Raw genomic sequence first — 22143 nt, 5'->3', positions numbered from 1 at the left:
TTGACCCAGCAATCCCATTACTGGACATATACCCAAAGGATTATAAATCATTCTACTATACAGACGCATGCACACATATGTTTATTACAACACTGCTCACAATAGCAAACACTTCAAACCAACCCAAATGCCCATCAATGATAGGCTGGATTAAAAAAAAAAAATGTGGCACATGTACACCATGGAATACTATGCAGACATAAAAAAGGATGAGTTCATGTCCTTTGCAGGGACATGGATGAAACTGGAAACCATCATTCTTAGCAAATTGACACAAGAACAGACAATCAAACACCAGACATTCTCACTCATGAGAACACATGAACACAGGGAGGGGAACATCATACACCAGGGCATGTTGGGAGGTGGGGAGCTAGGGGAAGGAGAGCAAGGGAGTGGGTGGCTAAGAAAGGGATGGCATTAGGAGAAATACCTAATGTAGATGACAGGGTGATGGATGCAGGAAACCACCGTGGCACGTGTATACCTATGTAATAAACCTGCACGTTCTGCACATGTATCCCAGAACTTAAAGTATAATTTAAAAAAAGAAAGAAAATGACTTTTCCATTAAACTCCAAGAGATTACTTCCTAAAACTCTTCTTAAAGTGAGGAAAACAAAAATGTACCACTCTTGAGTAAGATCTAAATAAAAGAACATTCTTTTTCCTTTCATTCATTTAGCAAGTATTGATTAATACCTACCATATATTAGAAATGTTTCTAGGTTCCAAGGAGACAGTAGTGTACAAAATAGACTATGCTCCCGTTTGCAGAGAATTTACCAGAACTACCTATTACTTTTGTAATCTTGTAATATCTGAAAAATCAGAGACTTCCTAAAACAAGTTATTTATTCTTTATTAACTTCATTTTTCTCAGCTGTTAAATGAAAAACAAACAAACGAAAAAATTGCCACCCACATCACAAAGAGTTGCAGTAAAAGCTGAGTGAAATGTCATATACAAAGTGCCTAACGTAGAGTGACATTCAGTACATAATCAATAAGTGGTAATATCTAATTCTTATTATGCACTGCCAGAGTTATCCTTCACTATCCCTCAGGACTAAACCTAATGAATAATCCTGTCGGCATGTTCTAAATCCAATCATTCAGATATAACCCTAGAGATTTTTGCCATTTCGGCATTCAAGTCTGCACTACACTTAATACTTTTCCTCCCCAAGTAATAACTGTAAAATCATAGGTCTTAAATGCAAGTTTTATATATTTCGAATCCACATTAAAATCATCAGTAGCTATTAAAATTTAAAAGTCCATTCATGTGACATAGCACCTAAAAGTAACTCAGATGTCACCAGAAGTATGTTGGGTCTACTTTGGGAGATACTGCTCCACATGCTCAACTTGGCAGAACTGATCACAGTATCTAAATTTGGCTTATTTAAATGAAACACATTTTGGAGAGCTCCACAGGCTGCCATCCTCTCACAGTCTCCACTGCTCCTCTCCTAACACAGCCCCTCAGTGTCTCTGATGTGACTGGCATGGCCTCCCAACTTCCACCCTTGCCTCCTTACAGCCTGTGCTCTATGCAGCAGCCAGAAATCAGATCATGTCTCTCCCCTGCCCCAAATCCACCAATGGATTGCCATGGCACTTAGAAAGAATATAACAAGCTTACTGTTGTCTACAAAGGCCTTGTGTGATCTGGTTCCTGGTTGTCTCCCCCACCACATTTCCTACCCTTCTTTTCATTGGAAGTACAGCTGCCACAGCACCAAATGTCATTCAGACAACCCTTGCATCCCCTCCTTGCAGCACACTTTGCCCAGATTGCCATGGCTCATTCCCTCACTTCAGAGGCCTTCCCTGAACACTAATCAAAAAGCACCTCCACCCTCATTCCCTTTCTGCTCACCTTGTTTTAATTTCTTAATAATACTTATCACTGCCAAGCATTAAATTATGTATTCATGCATTTGTTTAATGTCTATCAATCCCCATTAGATAATAAACTCTAGGATGTCCTCCGTTTTGTCTACTTTTACACTAATGTATTACTAATGCCTGAAATAGTATAGAAGCCACTCAACAAATATATATTCATTGGTCAAAGATATGTGCGAATGGGCAGAGTGGATAACCAATATTCTTTGAAACATGTCCAGTTTAAAGTTCCTCTATGGCACGTAGAATAGGCAGGAAGAAATGCAAACCTGGAGTTAAGGAGAGAAGAAATCAAACGGCAAGAACATTTGAAAGCAAGACCAAAACTCCACAGACTTACCCACCAAATGCTACAGTAATAGCGGCCCCAAATTACAGAAACTCATTAGAGACAGAATAGACTTCAGGGACAGATGTGAATAAAACTGAAAAAGAACCAACCTCATTATTCAAGAATTTGTGGCTCAAACTCAATTTGCTTTAAAAAGGAGTTAAAAAACAAAAAAAAAAGGAGTTAGGGGAGAAGTGTGTAAGTAAATAAAATTTTTATTTTAGCCTTTAACGACAACTTACTCCCTGACCAAGCTTTAAAAACAGTGCTGAAAAGTAACCAGGTAAGTTGAGCAAAATTTTTCTGTTTGTTGGTTTGGTTTTATGCAGTATGTAAAAGTTAAATTTCCAAAAGGGAGGCTGTTAAGATAGCGGTAAAAATGTGAAATGACTTCTGGTAGATTGAGTGTATTAATGGCCCAACTCAAGGCCTTCCTATATATACAGACTTTGACTCATAACTTTACAATCCTCCACTTAGACTCTGAGTTCTACCACAAACTGCTTTGGCCAGTGGGGCGTTAGCAAATGTGACACACACACAGACTTGAAAAGTGCATGTGTGTTGCCAACTACCCTTTTACACAATTGGACTTGCCCATGCTTAGACCCCAGACACCACCATGAAAACATGCCTGAACTAGCCTGCTGGAGGGCTATGAGAGAGGTGGGAAGGAGCATCGACTTCACCAAGGAAGGTCATCTTGGTCTGCCAGCTAACTCCTAATGCATGAGTAAGGCTTGCCAAAATAATCAGAATCTGCTTAAATAAGCAGAATTCCCCAGCCAACTGGTAGACTCATGAAAATCTTCAATGTTTATCCTTTTAAGACACTATGTTTTGGAACTGTTTGTTATACAACCCTAGCTAACTGATTCAACTTGGATAATTCCCTTCAAATAACAAAGGGCATTAAGAGAGGAAGTTGAGGGGGTCTCCTTAAATTCAAATTCAAGATCATAATTTTAAAATATTTTCTCTAAAAGTCTAAAGCATTTAAAAAACAAATTAAGCAAAAAAGTTCTGAATTTTCTGGTTAAATCTTTTAAATAATTTGAAAACAATATTATGAGAAAATACCTTTAATGTAATTGTAATCCCAAGCTGAACCATTAGCATCCCCTTAAATTCTAAAAATGGGGTGATTTTTTTTACAAGTATAAAAAACTTGCACTGAGTAGGCTGTTGGGTTTTCTTTGTGGCCTTCAGGAAAAATAAAATGGAGTCACATACAGTCACTTCATCCTTCAGTAATTCTACTCTAGCCTCATCACAGGGGACTTCTCATTTCCATAGCACTACAGTCTATTTTCATTAAAGGGAACTATTCGTTCCTTCATCTGTAAAAAGTTACCTACCTTTTTGTATACATACAAGATTCACTTACAGAACTACAGCTAAACGAAACCAGCAACTATTTGCTCCTATTCATGCTTTTGTATCGGCATAAGCACTACCTCTTTCCCCTCCAAGCTTATCTTTTCTTTTTTCTTTGCATATTTCCCAGGAGCTCTGCACTAAAGCATAAGCTTTCACCTTAGAGAAGTGAATAATAAGGCTGACACCAGAGGAATACATATGCTGTTTGAAGAGGCTTTCTCACCCAGCCTCCTTCACGCTTGCAGACTCATATCCAGCGCAGTTGACAATTTTAGTTCATGCAGAATCCATTGTACATTCTGTTCCATAAACATACACATCTTTGTATGAGAAGGAAGTGGCCCAAATTGAGAACATTATTAAAGACACAAGTAATAATACGCACTTGTAGAGCCTTCTCGTATGCAGTCTCATTTGTTCCTCCTTGTGTGGCAAGCATAGCCTGGATTCCTACCTCTGTTTAACAGGCAAGGAAACTGAGGCTGGCAGTGGCAATGTAACTTCCCTGATGTTTCTCCTTTGTAAAGTGACTGAGTCAGAATTCAAACCCAAGTTCAAGATCCTTTTCTGTATACTGTGCTCCTAAATCTTACAGTGGTTAGGAGGGGGAAAGTTTTCATGTAAGATAAAAGGACAGCAGACATATTTACATTTACTTTGAATAACTGCATGAAGAAAAGGAGCTACCAACTGGTGGTATCTCTAGAACATTCTACAGCACACAACTGAAAGCTACATAATTTATATAGTGTTATATACTAATCACAGTAGAGCAACAAATACTAAAATGAAGATTCCCAAACAACTTTGCTTGACAATCACAGCTTCACCACCTCTTAATATTCACAATGTACTACTGTGGGCTGTTTGTTCTTTATCCAACATAGCCTACTGCAATAAATTCTTGTTTATCCAAAATATATTTAAGGGATATAGTCCTGCAAATAATTGAATAGGCAGGTTAGTGGAGACTACTAAATATAGTAACATCTCATTTATTTTCATCTCTGTCCCGTTTTAAAGCTCTAGAACAGGGTTTGGTAAACTCTTTGGTAAAAGGTCAGATATTAAATACTTTAGGCTATACAGGCCATATGGTCTCTGTAGCAACTACGCAACTCTGCCCTTACAGTGTCTGAAAGCAGCAGTAGATGATACGTAAACAAATGAGCATGGCTGTGTTCCAATAAAACTTTATTTACAAAAAACAGATTTGGCCCACAGAAAGTAGTAGTTTGCCAACCCTTGCTCTAAAACATAACCCTCACCCAGAAGGAAAAAATTCAGTCATGTTTTATTTACTCTTAGGAGAGAACTGATACCCTGAGTGACACCTAGTCTCTCATTTTATATGTAGTTTTTAGAAACTAGGCTGTTTTCTTGCTTATAGCCTATAGCAAAATAGAAGCAGTAATTTTAAAGCAAGGGTGCTAGTGTAGGCCCGTAGACGGAAGTCCAAACCCCTAGAACATCTCCAGAGGACTGAAGCAGTGGAGCACTCTGGGCCAGTTAGTTCAGGCACAAACACTCCCTAAACCCTTCTTGTCCTCTTAATTATCTCAGTATCGCCTTGATCAGTATCATCAAAGAAGATTCCATTTCACCTCCCTAAAATGGAAGAAACAGAGACACGGGGATCCATTTGGAAAGACCCATGAAAATTGGCTACATCCAGAAGTTTTGAAACTGACTAAATAAACGTCAGCTATCTAGAAAATATACTGTGTGAAATAATCACTTCCCCAAATAATAAGACGACAAACATTTATAAAGCACTATGAGACATGCATCAGTCCAAGTAATTTTGGAATTAATATACGTAAAATGTAAAATATTATTGTATTTAATTAATATTATTGTACTTAATCTCCACAACAACTGAACCAGGTAGGCACTATTATTATCCCATTTTCCAGATAATTAAATGGAGATACATGGAGATTAATTAATTTGTCCAGAGAATTCAGGTACAAAGTGGCAGAGCTGGAATCTGAACCCAGGCAACCTGGCTCCAAAGACCACAGAGTTATAGGTTGATGCAAAAGTAATTGCAGTTTTTGCCACTTTAATGACAAAAACCACAATTATTTTTGCACCAAACTTTCGCACCAATAATTGCTATACTATGCTGAGGCATTACTTTATACCCATATGTGGACTGCCTTAGTTCAAAGACTAGGAAATCTAATAAATATACTTAAAACCTCTCTTAAATAGAATATAATCTTCAGATTCTAGAAACTGAAACATGTCCTTGTTTTTCAATGCCTCAGAGTAAAGAATGCAAGTGCCTATTATTATTGTTCAGTTTCACCAAAATAAGAAGATTGCTCAGATGAGATTGAGCATATTTTACTCTTTCAGCATTGTATTTAAAATTGTTTTTGGAATGAACCAGGGAAATAAACAAGTAAATGGAGTTATGGGAAAATTCTTTTTAGGCATTCCTAGTCTAATCAGATAAATATGAGAATGTTACATGACTTAGTGTTCTATTTTTTAGGTCAGTATATTAAGATTAAAATGGCTTCTATTTGTTGTCTTTATTTCTTAAATAGCTTTATTGTAAATTTTGTTTATATGGAGGAAAGTAATATTGTTGTTTAAATAGCTCAGGTTATGATTGGCTTAACACCCAACAAAAATATTTGAACCTAATATATCCAAGGTAAAGGACTAAAATTGGTTTGACAGGTCCATGACTTTTATTGAAACCGGATGTTTTATTACAAGAAAATTAACAGATTTGGAGAGATTTTTTAAATAGAATAATCTGAAAAAAAATTGAGTAGGCAACTGTGTTCTTTTTATTTGTGATATAAATACTTTTGTTGATCCCTAGAAGTTCAGAGTGGGGAAAAATCTTTTAGCTTCTAAAAAATAGAGAAGCCACAAACCAAGCTTACGTGAATTGCACCAAGCTTATATTAGTTGCATGCAAGAAAAAATTTCTCCAAAACCTACATGTACACTTATAGAAGTTTTCTCCAACAAAAGGTTAGCATTTACTGCAAAGTTTATAAAATATCCAAGGAACTATGGGGAATGGATGAATTTTGATTAGCCATTTCACCTTCATTGACAATTTTTCATTTTCTCCCCACCTTTTTATAAAACTACAAAGCAAGGAATTCAAATACTTGACACAGAAGAGGACAGGTGAGGTAGAGAAAAATATCCTAGGAAACTTTTTCACTATAAGACATAAGTATTAAATCACAGTAATCTCTAGAATCACAATGTTCAGTGATATTTTAATAGCTTTGGACATTTTTTAACATATGGATGAAGAATTTAGAAGTAAAATCATTTTTCTAATTTCTTCCAGATGGTAAATATTGTAATTTTTTTCATTACCTTATTGGTTACGAGGCATAGATTCTACATAGACATACTGAAGAACAGGAAGGAAAGAAAAGAGAAAAAATGGTATGGCATAAATTGCTTGGTTGATCATTCTTGTGGACTGAATGCTTACATCGCCCCAAAAATTCCTATGCTGAGATCTAATTCCCAATCTGATGGTGTTTGGAGATGGTGTCTTTGGAAGGTAATTAGGTCATGAAAGTGAAGGCACCGGGAATGGGATTTGTGCCTTTATAAGAAGAGGCCAGAGAGTTAGCTCAGTCTCTTTCTACCATGTGAAGATACTAGAAGTCAGCCACCAGCAACACAAAGACTGCCCTCATTAGAACTTGATGAGGCTGCCACACTCTTGATGAGGCTTGCCTCTTTCTTGATGAGGCTCAGAATTCCAGCCTCCAGAACTGTAAAAAAGTAAATGAATGTCTGTTGTTTATAAGCCATCCAGTCGATGATACTTTATTAACAGCAGCCAGAACTAAGACAATCACCAAACCAACTTTCTATTCTTCCCAGACACAAACAGGACTAAAGCTCCAGTTTCCCTTTCACTATATGGGGCCATGCGACCAAGCTCTGGCCAATAGAAGGTGAGCAGCCTTCTATGAGCTTTCTTCTTTGCCAAAGCACAGGGACGAGGATACTGGTCATGACAACAAGGTGATAAGCCTGGAGTCACAAGAACACCACTTGAATGAATTAGAAGAATCTGTCCATAAGAATACTAACTTTAGGCTTTGACTGAGTGAAAAATAAACTTCTCAGTTAAGTCAACAAGATTTCAGATTTTATATGTTATAGCAGCTAACATTACCAAAACTAACATGCAGAAGCTAATAAGGATTTCTAAAGATCTGGAAATATATTTCCTGGAATGGTCAACTTAATTCCTTTCTTGTTGATTTTAGATTTTAGATCATCATTGTATATCTTGGATGTTATTCACATATCTTCTATTAAATATGATGTTTGTAGATAATTGTCCTAGCTGCAAAATATATAGAAGCTTATAAGTTTTGTTTTTGCAATTTTTAGTAGCAATATATATTGTCAGTACATCCTGAACTGAAGGGGCAGAGATCTGGATTCTAACTCAAGGTTCCTGTCTCAGACCTACTCTATATGAAACTTAAACCTGATAACATCTTGGTTCCACCATTTCTTTGTAAAATATGGTGACTGAACTAAATAAGGTTGGAGACTCTATAAAGTAAAATTTTATGAGAAAATTTGTATATTTCTTTTTTGGGGGTGGGTGGAAGATAGGGCCTCACTCTGTTGCCCACCCAGCCTGGAATGCTGTGCTGCAATCATGGCTCACTGCAGCCTGGACCTGCCAGGCTTAAGTGATCCTCCCACCTCAGCGTCCCAAATAGCTGGGACCACAGACGTGAGCCACCACACCCAGCTAGGAAAATTAATAATTTCTGTCTAGTACTTTTTGTATATACTAGAGATTGGTCACTCCATTATTAACATAGTTAAGTATTTTGAGGAGAAGAGTAGCAACCTCATAAATAACCCTTCTTCTTTGAGAATTTTCCTAAAAGTTCTGCAAACACAAAATAAATGTCTACTAGGTTATAAGCTCCTTGAGGAAACCATGACTTGTTCATCTTTGTGTTTCTAGCACCTAACTCCTGATTTTTGCTAAATAAATAAAATCTTATTGAGAAGTTAAAAACACACACACATTATTGCACTATAGTTTTAAATTACTGAAGAAGTATGCCTATCCATGACTAAAGACACAAAAAAGTCAAGTCAATGGTCCTAGAACCAGTTTTCAAATAGTACTACAAATGAAATTGTTTCACTCCTAGAAGATCCCTCATGAATTTCTGGGTGAGCTGTGTGAGATAAAAGTAGGAAAGAATCCATCCCATTTTAATATGTTTTACTTATCATGATTTGTCTATAATTTCATCTATTTTTTAAAGAAGGATTCAACAGGTGAAATGGGTAGCTGCTTTAGCCTAACCTATATTGCTGTTAGGAAATCATCAAACGTATAACAGCAGTGAGCTCAAACCACTGAAATACAGGATGCAGCTATGGACATTAATTCCAGAAAGGATAATAATTTTCTAAAGCAGGACCACCTAAAAATTTGGAATTCAAAACTGCTAATTGATCTTTCAAATCATTCAGAAAGTCATTTTGACCATTTTATCCCAGAAATGAAAAGACCTACTAGGAGTAAGCATCACCTTAAAACCTAGATGATTATTTCCTTAGCAAAATTTAATAATGAGAGTCAAGACAGGAATTTTAAAAAAAAAAAAAGAACAAGAACATCTGTCAGTCTAAATTTCCTAACGCACTTTTTCCTGTGAGGAAAATATGTCCTCCAAAACTTCGTCACTGGCAGTTCTAAATGTAGGCTGTGAAGGAATGCTTATCTAACTATTGGCTTAGTGCTATATCTAAGTGGAAAGAAAATTACGGCACAAGCTAAACCAACAAGAACATTCATCCTGTTTGAGAGAAGCAGACATAGCTTGGAAAGTTAGTCAATCTAATCAATAATATATCTGACATTTTCCATTTTAAAAATTGAAAATTTGCAAACAATTTTTATTAATATGCTGATAATTGTTGCAATATGTAACATTTATATGGCACGTGGAGGTTTTTGAAATATGTTCTCACATACAATGCCACATTCATTTATCACAGTGAACCTAATGGTTTTTTAATACTCAAGTAATAAATGGATCAGCACTAACGCTCCAAAAGCCTTCATAACATTAAGATCAAACACTGAAGATTTTCATTGCTTCAAAAGTTTTGTCCATTACTGGGAATATAATGAGCTACAGTCATAATAAGAGTGTAGTTATACACCACATTACAAATTACATATGACAATGTTCTTTTGACAAACACTTTCTCGTTGTGATGTGGATATTCACCAATCCAGTAAAATACCGGAACATATATCATTATTTTCATTTTACAGACCTGGAGACTGAGGCTTAGAAAACGTTTCATAGCCTGAGCATGGTCCCACTGACTTCATGATTAATTCACCAAAATATTCTGCTTCTTTAAATCAGAAATTAGAAGAACACAGTTATAATTAAGTTGGAATCATTGATTGTCTTGAAATTAAATGAAAGCTCCTCCTCCACCAGTGTCTAGCTCCACAAAAGGAGGGACTTAAACAAATCTAAGGCGTTTAACTCCTTGGTGGTGAGCTTTTCCTTTGGGAAGGGGAACATTTGTTTCATTTGTTTTGTTTTTTCCTGCTTTTTAAAAAACATGCTCAAGGTAGACAGTAATTCTTTTGAAAACACCAAGTAAGAATAATTAAATTCTTGGGCAAGATGAAGCAATCAAATCAGTCCTATATATAACACAGGAAAAACGTTGGAAGGAAGAGCAAGTTTTCCAAAAACAAAATTCGCCAAAAAAAAAAAACCCCAATGGAAAACGTAATTCAATCAAGAAATAATATTTTTTTCAGTTTGGATTTATGTCATTACTTCAGTAGGTAGTGTTAATAGTCTCCAAATGCCAGTGTGTATTCATGAACACTTAGCAAGTTCATGATGTGATACATTCCTTTTTGGATACATCTTTTGTCAAATCCATCTGTCTATGGCAGATATGCATGGTTTTACAGAATCTTATCTGCAAAAGAACTTCCACAGTTAGACAAAAATGGCTTTAGAAAATTGAGAGGAGTGGATAGAAGAAAGGTCAACTATTGCTGTTTGGGAGATTTTTTTTGCTTTCTTCACCATGCCTTGCCCCCAGTCCACTGTCCACTGGGCACGTGGTGTCTCTTGACTCCTTTTCTTAAAGCTGTGTTCTTTCACAAGTAAGAGATGTGACTCTGGCATCTCAGGGAGAACTGAAGAGATGGAGGTCCCAGAGGAAAGTACTGATGCAAGACATAAACACTCCTAGTATATGCCCATCAGCATTTCCCTGAGCCTTGTTTTTAAACACCCTCTGAATTCTATAGGCAGCTGATTAATGTTTGATAATTAAGCATTTTTATGTGATTCGTGTCACTAAGGGCCCAAGCAAGGTAATTCAAATAAGGAAGGCCAGAAAAGGTGGGGGAAGATGTGAATACCACACCAAGCGAGCCACATGGACCCAAGAAAAAAGAGGAGCTGAGCTGAAGTCAGGAGCTAATTCAGATAAAGCTTCCACTCCACCACTTACTACTCCTAGATGGGTTCCAAACCATCTTGAGGGATGGGATTACATTTCTTTTATAGATGCACTCCTTTCTTCCACTAATACATCAGTTAGGAATGTATAGCTAAGAATGAGCCAAGAGTACTATTTGTGTCTACAAAAACTCAATAAATCAACTTGCTATTTTGCGTCAGTAAATGAACTTATTATACCGTTTCTTCATTAAAGTAAATGTGTTTCTAAAGGAATGTATTGAAATTACATTTTTAAAAATCTATTTTGCATACAATCAGTTGATACAGAAAGGAGTCTATGTTGGCTACTTTTCTTTCTTTTTATAAACTTCATTCATTAGTATGATCTAAAAGGGAGTAATATTTCAAAAAGCAAAAAAAAAAAAATTTTTAGACCAAGTTTCATTTTTGTTGCCCAGGCTGGAGTGTGATGGCGTGATCTCAGCTCACCGCAACCTCCGCCTGCCAGGTTCAAGCCAATTGTCCTGCCTCAGCCTCCCAAGTAGCCAGGATTACAGGCATGCGCCACCACGCCTGGCTAATTTTGTATTTTTAGTAGAGACGGGCTTTCTCCAGGTTGGTCAGGCTGGTCTTAAGCTCCTGACCTCAGGTGATCCACCTGCCTCAACTTCCTAAAGTCCTGGGATTACAGGCATGAGCCACCGTGCCCAGCCAGCAAAAACATTTTTAACAACAAAACTTTGCATTTCCAGTGTGATCTTAACACAAAATTATGCAAGCCACAACTAATATTTTTCTCCTACTGGCTAAATCATGCGAGTTGTTTAAATGGGTGCAACCAAAAATAAACTAATGTTATTTTTATAGGAATTGGCAAGTAATTACCAACTGTAGCCATTAGAAGTTTATATTTGCCACAGGAATCTGTGATTTTTAAAACTGTTGTAATGATTTATGTTTGAGAGTTATTCATAGCACAAACATATATACACTTGTATCTATACGTGTAAAGAGGAAAAATTAGACAAAAAGCAACTTGAAAAACAACCCAAATTTTTTTTTTAATGATCTAGCTTTGTGCTGTATTGAGAAAAACTGTAAAAGTTATTTGGGAGGAAGAAAAACATTTCTAAGCACTAATTTCATAGGCAGAAGTACTATTATTTTTTATGATAGGCTAGGAGAAATCAATAATGATTTAAAAGGAAAAAGTAAATTGCTCACATTTGCCAGCCTATACTCAGTGTTAATTCTATCCTGCAGCATATGCTATAGAAGGTAATGAAATGCTGATGTTTTCTAGTTTTTCACTTCAATCTGCTTCAGCTTTATCCTAAACCTGTCAGCAACAGAAGTTACTCCCAGCAATCACACAAACCCAACAACGGCTTCTCTAGTTTAATTTGATCTGTTCCAATCACAAATTCCAATCCACATACTTTCTTCTGTTTTGGTTGTCTGTATGTGTTTAATGTACTTTTTATAAGGCTTTTTAAAACAAGCTCATGGTTTTTCATTCAGCCCTCTACCACATAAACAGAACCACTGAAAAGCATTTTTGTTCATACAAATATGCTCTAGTTATTCATAGTGTATGTCTTCAGCTGGCTTCAGATTACAGTGAAGAAAAGTATTGCTGCCATCATTTTACATTTCTCCTTTTTTCTGTGCTCTATCTGCTGTGTACCCATGTCCCTAAAGCATTTGTTATGATATTTGCTGCTCGCTCTCAGTTTTGGACTGAGATAGTAAGGGAGGGGAAACCTTAAAACTTGCCTGACTCAAGAGCTCTCTAAGCCACTGCTTTGATCCCAGCATCCTGCTTCAACCTGCTCCTGTTGGACCTTTGTCACTTTACTGACCCCATAATACAAACAGAGTTAGCAAACGCATCAAACAGCCTCTTTCAAAATGCAGCTTGACTGTGATTCATGGCACAAAGCTGGAATAAGCCTGCCAGGTCTTAGAAGCTTTCGGATTCCTCGCCTTGAACTTGATACACATAGTACAGCACCTTAAAAACGAATCATCTGCTAGTTCAGTATTTTCTACTTACAATCACTCCCTCCCAGGGCATGTAATTAATTTACTGAGCTTAGAAAAAAAAAAAAAAAAAAAGTCAGGATTACTCACACAGTGTTGAAGATGCAATGTCAGCTATTTAGGACAGAAACATCCAAGGCCGTGTCAGAACTCAATTACGACTACATATGCATTAAGGCAGGAACTGGCAGGCCTCTGGATACGGCAACTGGAGGACTCGTGCCTCTCGTACGCTGGGCTATAATCTATGAAACTGAGCTCCAGAGCCAGCCAATCACTTAGCTCCTCATAACAAGTCTAACTGGCTCTGGAAAGCTGAAAGGGCTGCACTGGAACAACACAGATGAGATATTCTACACATTAATCTACTTATCTGGAATCACTTTGCTTCTAAAGGCCAGAAAAAAATCACAGATTCCTTGTCAGAGGGGAAGAGGAAGGTGATCTGGGGAAAACGCAGCTACACCTGAGCAAGGTCTCTTCCCGGCTTGGCAATCCCAGCTGTGCCGGGGCGCTGCAGGACCCGAGGCGTCCCAGAAACCAAAGGGCAGGCACGGCAGCGAACGCCTGAGGTAATTCTCATCTTTCTTTTTATTTTTAGTAGAATAACGCTGACTGAAAATGATAAGCATGAAGTCACTGAGGCAACTAAATATGCTTCGATTTTATTTTACCTTTTTCTATTCCAATTGTGTGGAGGATCATTTGTTATTAAGTCTGAGGAGGGGGGAGAATCAATGTATCTGAAATAAACTTGAAAACGATCATTTGTGGAGGAAAACAGAGGATGTTCCAGAACAGTTTCAGAGCTACCTTTTCAGATGGGTAAGCTTTTCACCCACCCACAGAAACAAGAGGCAACGGGGCCGAGACAGGGAAGACAGGGATGAGTTTCCGGAGCACCGTTAAAAGTTTTTTGTTTCTTAAAGAAAATATCTATGCTCAGAGAGAAAATTGGGAAGATAAGTTACTGCCCAGCTCCTCTGGCCTTTAACACTTAGACCACATAAGAATGTTCCCTGGTAGGAGGGTCGGGACAGAGAATCTTAAGAATCCTAAGAGAGAATCAATACTGCTCCCCTGCCCCAGGATTTTTTTGTTTTCAATATTAGCCTTATTTCCCATTACATTTTAGTGTTCGTTATACCAGCTACTTGTTACACCATACTTCTACATTTGCAGTTATTAAAGGATCTGTGGAAAACATTTTAAAGTCAAAATTATTAAAGAGGCAACCAAAATAAGAAAGAAAAAAATATGTGAAACTGACATACACATAACCCAAACACCACACCCCTTAGATACTTAATGTGCTTAACCCAATGACAGATCCTCCCAAATCCTCAGCAAATTGTGTTTCTTTAATAGATTTTGTAGCAAGTGTGACATTAGCAACAAAAAAACTTTGGCAATAAACTTGTACATAACTAAATCAATCCATATGCTTTCACAGTGATGATAGAATGTACATAATATTTTATTTGTGTCGTTGAACTTAGAAGTTCCTAAGGGAAGAAGCTGGGAAGAAAAACTTGCTTTGTTTAGTGGTGAAATATAAACAATAACAAAAGAGACATTTATGCACTTTTTGTTGGCTGTAGATAATTGACTGAATTCAACTTGAGATTTGACACCAGAAAGAAAAACATGGCAGTAGACAGAAAACAGAAAAAGTAATCCATCGGCAATTTCCCCTCAGGGTATGTTCTTTGAATTGTCCAGTCTGTAGCTAGCCAGGGAAGAATATTTCTGCTCCGTTTAAATAGTTTTTATTTAATTAAACCTTTGTTTATTTGACAGTGTTGCTGCCTTCGGTGACTATGTGAGAATGGAAACTTCTAAGGAAGCCAGGTTGTTAGAATCGTTCCTCCCTTTAGTCAAAGATAACATGGATTATTATCCAGACTGACATGGAAAACAAGCCTTTTATTGAATTTTCAACACAGACTCCCTGCTTCTCATCTCATTAATAAAATTCCATTACAATCCCCTTGAATTTCCATGTTCAAATCTCCATTTGTTGACAGACAAGGCCAAGAATACTCCAAACTGAGGCATCTAAGTCATTTCATTTGTATTCTTGTCCAGAAATTTCCCATAGGAAGACTTTGCCTCCTGCAACTTTGAAGAAAACTATCTTACTGCCCAAGATAATCCCCAACAACCATCCACAAAGTCATTTGAGTTGAAGCTTTCACAGCTTTTGTACATTCTGTATGCCAACATACAACCGAATTACAGACTGTCCCCTGGCTCCCTGACCCTTGCAAACACTGCAAGTTTTGTATGACTCAACTTCAAGCTGTTCATCTGTTAGTAAGTAATGTTCACTCCAAAACACATTCATGATGAGAACTTCCCAAGAGACCAGCACTGCCTTACCCTCCTAGAATCATCATAATCATGATAACCTGAAACATGTTACTGGGACTTGACATTTTTCTGGGGATTGAAATACACTAATACTTGGAGCTGTCACATAGCAGGGGCCACCTCACCCTGAAACAAAGGAAATCATGTCTCATTATTATCCACCCTGAGCCAACATCATATGCCGTGTACATTTATTTACCCTGTGCAAAACAAAGCAATGGAAGAGGAAACTTAAAAATATACATATTAGTACCATTGTCTTCTTTTGCCTAAAATTATTAATGTACCATGTCAGAGCCTGCTTCCTGCAGGCATCATTCTCAATTCATCAAGACTTGTATTAGCAGGTTCTGGCTAGAGAGACTATCTCCTATTATCACGATCAATTAATGTTTTCTGGTGATCACATCAGGTAGTGTCTAAGAAGTTCATGGTACACAAGGGTCATCCAAATAGCTGAGTGCAGTCTTTGCTCGTATTTCCTTCATCTCAACCAGACAAACAAGAATTAAGATGATGCCAATAAAATAAAAATTGCTCAAGACAGTAACCTTTTTCTGAAGCAAGCACTGTCAGCAACTCTCAAGTATTAGAACAACTATGGTAAACTGAAAAGTGTTTCAAAATCTGGGCCAAGAATGATTTCTAGGTCCATAAGCTAATTTGTCTGGCCTTGCTATTTACGTAAACTAAAAAAGTCACTCATGAGTAAACTACAGAAAACATTCAGACCCATCATGTTAACATGTCAAAGCAACTAAGACTGGCAGGGTATTACCTCCACTCCAGGTGACATGGATAAATAGCTCCATTATTTTCATAATGCCAGCCTCTACCTAAGGAAACCCTAGACCTTGGAACCAGCTTCCTGGTAGGCAACTGCTGACAGTTTCAATGCTGACAGTTGGAGCCAGTGCCTTATAGAGTAAACGGAAATAAAAATAGTTGCTTTTTAAAATCAGCAAGAAGGCCTGCCTCCGCTTAACAAAGCAAAAAAAAAAGTTTTAATTCAAATTAAAAATCATGATACTAGAGATGGGAGTTTGTGGTCAGTATAAGGATAAAGCTCATGTTCTTGGTTCAGATAACAAAATATTTTATCTGGACAAGTGGACCTCAAATTGAAATTTGCTCTTGGCACAGGGGGGAAATTTTTTGTTGTATTTTGTCGTGGTTGTTATTGTTTAAATCAGCCTCTCCTAAGGTCATAAATATGAAATCATTCTAATAATGCATGTGAGAAAATTCTAAAATATATTACACTTAAAATTAACATAAACCATCAACCTTTGGTACTCATACATTGTAGTCAAAACTCTTCTAGGTAATGAGACCTGAACAGAAGGATCCATTTATTTATGGTCTTGCTCTTTGTCTAAGTTTCTCAAAAGCATTAAGGCAATGACATATACAAAAACTGGAAATTACATTTAATAAGAAAAATGTGTGGAGTGCATTCTTAATATTTGATGCTAAAATCACTTCTTTGCTTCAAACAACATGTAAAGCAGTATAACATGGTGGTTGACAGAAACTCTGGAGTCAGGCTACATGGGTTCAAATCCCAGCTCTGACTCTTAATTGTTGGACCTTGAGCAAGCTACTTAACAGCATTATACCTCTGTTTCCTCCTATATAAAAGGGTGCCACATACGTAACTACCGCTTAGACTGGTGTGAAGATTAAATGGGCAAATACATGCTTAGAACTAAGTCTATTAGATAGTGACTGCTCATTAAAAGAAAACTGTCAGCTAGGCATGGTGGCTAGCCCCTGTAATCCTAGCTTTTTAGAAGGCCAAGGTGGGAGGATCACTAGAGTCCAGGAGTTTGAGACCAGCCTGGGCAACATAGCAAGACCCCATCTCTGAAAAAAGTATAAATAAATAAATAAATAGTTGGGCATGGTAGCACACACCTGTAGTCCCAGCTACTTGGGAGGCTGAGGTGGGAGGATGATTTGAGTCCAGGAGTTGGAGGCTGCAGTGAGTTATGGTTGTGTCATTGCACTCCAGCCTCGGTGATGGAGTGAGATCCTGTCTCAAAGAAAACGTTTTAAAAACAAAAGTAAATAAATTAAAATTGTCATTTTTGTTAGGATTAAGCTTGCTGCAATAAACATACACAATATCAAAACTGAAGGTGAATTAGTGTACTGCCAGATGTGGTGAAATGTATCTACTAACATCACATGTTGCATTTCAACTAATATTTGTAAGTGAGATTTTGCCTTAAGGCCTATAAGGTAACAGCACAGTGAGGTATGTCGGTCACTGTTAATTATCAGTTTTTTGCCTGGTCTCATTTGACACTTTTAACCCTACCCTGCTTTTTGCTGTGTCATGCAAGGACACTAACCCAGAGTGTAACACAGAAGGGGTAACTGTAGTAGACATGATTCATATGATAGTTGGTATAAAGTTTAGACTAGTTTAGAGGTTCCTGCATGAGGGGAAAAAAATAATGGAAGTCATTAATCTTCAGTCACGGTAACTTAACCAAAAGAGATTTGAAGGAGGAGAAAAAAGAGGGTTACCTATCATGCACAGCTATGCTGATTATCCAAAATACATGGACCATGTCTGGAACTCATGCTGAATTATCAGCTTAAATATGAGCTAATGTTGAAGCTAATTATATTTTCTCCTCCCATTGCTGAGAAATTTCTCAGAGCAAGAGAATATTAACTGAGTCATATGCTCACTAAGAAGCAGCAGAAGAAAGAACAGAGTTTGCTTGGTGAAGGAACAGCCACCCTAGAGAAGGAGTATGGACTTCTATACACAATCATTCATTCATTCATTCATTCACTCACTACTTATGGGTGGTCTTCGTCCTTATCTCCTCCCACTGCCACACGAACACCCACCCGCCGCACCTACATGCTTCCTATTCCTGAGAGCCCCAGCTCACACACAGCCATTTTTCTGCAAATGCAGCCCCTCTAACCGCACACCCTTCCCCAGCACCCACCAGGAAGACCAAGAAAAATGAGTTCCTTCACTGGAAACCCCTTCCCAGCCACCTCCTCTCCAGGGAAGGTGTTTATTCCCTGCTGAGCAAATTAATGAATCAGTACCACTTACCACATAAATTAGCACTAGAGGACAAATAAACATTGGGAAATTGAGGGATGTTTTCAGTTTAACAAAAAAATGCTGAAAATTGAAACATAGGGTACTTTCTGCAAGATCAAAATTCCAATAAAGTCAAATGTTGAGGCTTATTGGACCCACAGGCAAACTCGTGGCTACTGTTAGGAATCATCTCTGGTCCTTCTCAACATGTTGATAAAGAAATGCAGAGGAGCCCAATGTAGTCCCTAGAAATGATTGTATGTTTGAAAGCTTTGCATGGAGCCTGGCAAGGAGTTGAATGAGCTAGGCTAAGTGTCTTTTATTGCAATTATTCTGCTCCTGGCAGAAGAATGCATTGGGGTTAGGGGGTATCTCAGACTCAGAGATGGGTAATTATCTGCCTCTTCCCCCTCTGCTGGTGCAGCTACAGAATCCGACATAAAGAGTCCCTCCCAGAGCCTCTTGTGCCACTGACTCTCACCACCGGCAGCACTGCTGCAGTGTAGTCCTGTGACCATGGGGACAGCCCCTCAGTACTGGACATTCACTGAAAGAAAAATGATGCAAGAGGCTGGAGAATTTCATGAAACAGTGTTTTCTGGAAGACAGCCCTCAGAATTGTGAGACAGGTCCAGTTTGTCTTTAGAGCCCTTTTTACTCCTCCCCCAAAAATAGTCTCCCTGGGATCCCCAGTTTCTTCTTTGTGGCCCACAAAGGAGCCTATCCTTCCTCCCATCAACTAAATCTTTTTGTGTGCCATCCCCAGAGCAGCAGATTAAACCGGTCTGTGAAAATATGAGTAAATGTTACTGCTGTCTTCCAAGTGGCATTTCATTTCAATAGGGGTTTTCTAGAGCTAAACTGAGAACCAGAGAAATAACCACCAATGAACATTTCAGGCCTCATGAAGCATGACAACAAAGAGAGAAGGTAGGCAGGCCTTTCTGGGCCCTAGGGTATCATACCCGCATATCAGCTACCTTCCCCTCTCAGAAGTAGGCCAGCCCTATTTGCACAGCCCTGGGCCAAGGAAAAGGCCAAGTGTTCCCTTCTCCATGCAAGGTCACCATCATGATTATACAACCTGTACAACACCTGTAAGTCCCACCTCCATGGCCCCTGAGTCTTCCTCTCTACCTCCAGAGCACAGGCCACCACTAAGCAAGGAAAGAGTTCTCACTTATTCAACCCTCCCAAATAGAGATAAATATCACACATAGTGCCTCAAAAGCAATTTGTAATCACCAGCAACTAAAAGAGACATGGGTTGCTGTATATCTTACAGTCCATAATACTTTGTCTAACTTTTGTCATGAGAATTTGCACACAGAAATCAGAGGAGTGGAAAGAAAGCAGATTACACTTAGTCACACTTGTACTAGGAAATCACACAGTGGCTCTTGAACATCATGTGCGTAAGGATGACCCAAGGCACCTGCTAAAATGGTAGATCCCTGGCTCCCACTACAGAATGCTGATCTCATGACTGTAGAGTAGGATCTGGGAATCTGCCTTTTCATTGCCCACGCCCACCACCACCCATCAATGTTTAAAGCCAGTGATCTATGGACCACACCTTGAGAATCTTTGAGATAGTACATGCAGACTACTTCACAGAAAGCCTGGTACAAGTTGTCAGTGCTTACTAGCTAGCATTATTACCAATCAGAATCAATCCCAACTTCATAGACTCTATTTAGACTTGACCTTTTGCTAAGTGAAAATTGTACATGGGTGCGGCAGTATGGTAGCAAGCCAGGAGTTGTTTTAGTGCAGGAAGAGCAATAAGAAGAGAGATACAGTACCTGTCCTTCTAATAATCATTTAACCATTAATGAAATCTCTTGAGCCCTAATTATGCCCTATTCCACAGTTTCGACAGCTCTGAAAAGATTACACAGGGATATCCGAAATAATTATCTATGGACCAGAAATTCCCAACGTAAAAACAACTCAAAATATTGCCATTTTCATTTTTCTGCCTCAGACATGGAAAGCAAAACAGGGCTATTTGTTTGGTAGAGCAAAGCAGGCCCCAAGTGAACAGGGAGTTTCAGAATGGCTGAGTCCACCAACTTTGGCACAATATCGGAGAACTGAATCCCAAACCTGACTGGCTGTTGTGCTCCTGTGAGTCTTGTCTATTTCCTTTCGCTGTTAATGTGGGCCCTCTGCAAATGGTTGGAGCTGAGTATGTCTACTTGGGCTCACTCCTCACCATATATGGGATGGCCCTTCAGGAAATCTTCTGTTTGTTTTGCATGCTCCGGAGTATAGGACAAAGCGCTGTTGTTTAAGAACATAAATAACAAAAGCTTTGTTCTCCCAAACCGAGAGGGAAACTGTAGATCTGTCCAAAATCACTTTGTCTTAGACTGCCTAAGGATGACAAGAATGAAATATTATTTTAGGCTGCCCATCAGCATCCGTCACTCAATCTCCTCTCTTGGCTTCAGAAAACAATGACTCAGTATGGCCTTTTTCTGACACACTGCAGCCTTAGGAAAATACTGTTCCACGTATTTGGAACTAAAGCTCTGTCTGTATTAAAATAAGTGGAAATTATTCAAAAGCCCACTTAGCTTTCCCTCTTTGAATCCTGGGCATAGGGACACAGCTAATGAAAGAAAAAAAGGAAACTGTGTAGGACCAAAAAAAAAAAATCAAAATACTTCTTTTAAACCATGTGCTTGACATGTATTTTATTGCTTGATTCTTACAATAACCTCTAAGACTTTGCTATTATCTCCATTTTTGCCAAGAGTGAGAAAGGTTAAATAAGTTTCTCTAAGGACATGGAGTTGATAGGTGGGAGTGGAAAGAGTCAAACAGCAAAGGGAGTAAAGGTAGCCTGAAATTCTAAGTGTTAAGATTTAAATGAACAACCTCCCATATTTCTAATAATATAACTGTATAGAAATGTGATCGTTGTGTTTCATAACCTGTTTTTGTACCATTAAATAATTTTTCATGTTCATATATGAAGCTCTACAACATAATTTCTATTGACTATGCAGGATTTCACAGAAGGTATTTATCATAATTTACTGCCAGTTCTCTATTGATAAACATTGAAGTTATTTCTCATTTTCTCCATGAATATGTTTTTGCAAACATACTACATAAATATATTTTTACATTTGTATAGTTGTCTCCTTAGACTATGTCCTAGACTGAGAATTTCTGGGCAAAATGATTACACATTTTACATTTCAGTATGTATCAGCCACCAACCCTCCAAAAGGTTGTATCAGGTAGTTGTATGAGCATGCCCATTTCCTCAAACTCACAGGCACACCAAGTTTAGCCAACCATTCACATATCTGCCAAAATGATGTGAGGAAATGACAGCACTGTTATCTTTATAATAACAATGCTAATTAGAGGTGTTAGGTGTTAGGGATCTTTTCTTATGTACTGGCCGCTTTCAATCCTTTCCTTCCTTCCTTCCTTCCTTCCTTCCTTCCTTCCTTCCTTCCTTCCTTCCTTCCTTCCTTCCTTCCTTCCCTCCCTCCCTCCCTCCCTCCTTCCTT

General features: G+C 38.1%; 1 protein-coding gene and 1 long non-coding RNA gene across 4 annotated transcripts in view; one reads left to right on the top strand and one right to left on the bottom strand.

Moving 5' to 3' along the window:
- PDE4D (phosphodiesterase 4D) overlaps positions 1 to 22143 on the bottom strand; it is a 1549195-nt gene that overhangs the window by 1506316 nt on the left and 20736 nt on the right. The window contains exon 1 of one of the 2 annotated variants that reach the window (XM_032281808.1): positions 13252 to 13408. The exons of the other annotated variant lie outside the window; for it this stretch is intronic. The gene's annotated coding sequence lies outside the window, so the exon portion shown is untranslated. Of the gene's footprint in view, positions 1 to 13251; positions 13409 to 22143 lie in introns of those variants that run through there. 2 annotated transcript variants of the gene reach the window in all.
- On the top strand, positions 13446 to 16617 carry LOC116554845. 2 transcript variants are annotated; one of them, XR_004270318.1, is made up of 4 exons: positions 13446 to 13733; positions 14763 to 14861; positions 14962 to 15012; positions 15250 to 16617. It is a non-coding gene; the product is annotated as an uncharacterized LOC116554845 (long non-coding RNA). The 2 variants fall into 2 exon arrangements; XR_004270312.1 differs by having other exon boundaries at positions 14962 to 15794.

Source organism: Sapajus apella, unplaced genomic scaffold (assembly GCF_009761245.1).
Source record: "Sapajus apella isolate SASKATOON/1434 unplaced genomic scaffold, GSC_monkey_1.0 scaffold1, whole genome shotgun sequence".
In the NCBI taxonomy this organism is placed as follows: Eukaryota; Metazoa; Chordata; class Mammalia; order Primates; family Cebidae; genus Sapajus; species Sapajus apella.
This window is presented reverse-complemented; position numbering and strand designations above follow the sequence as displayed.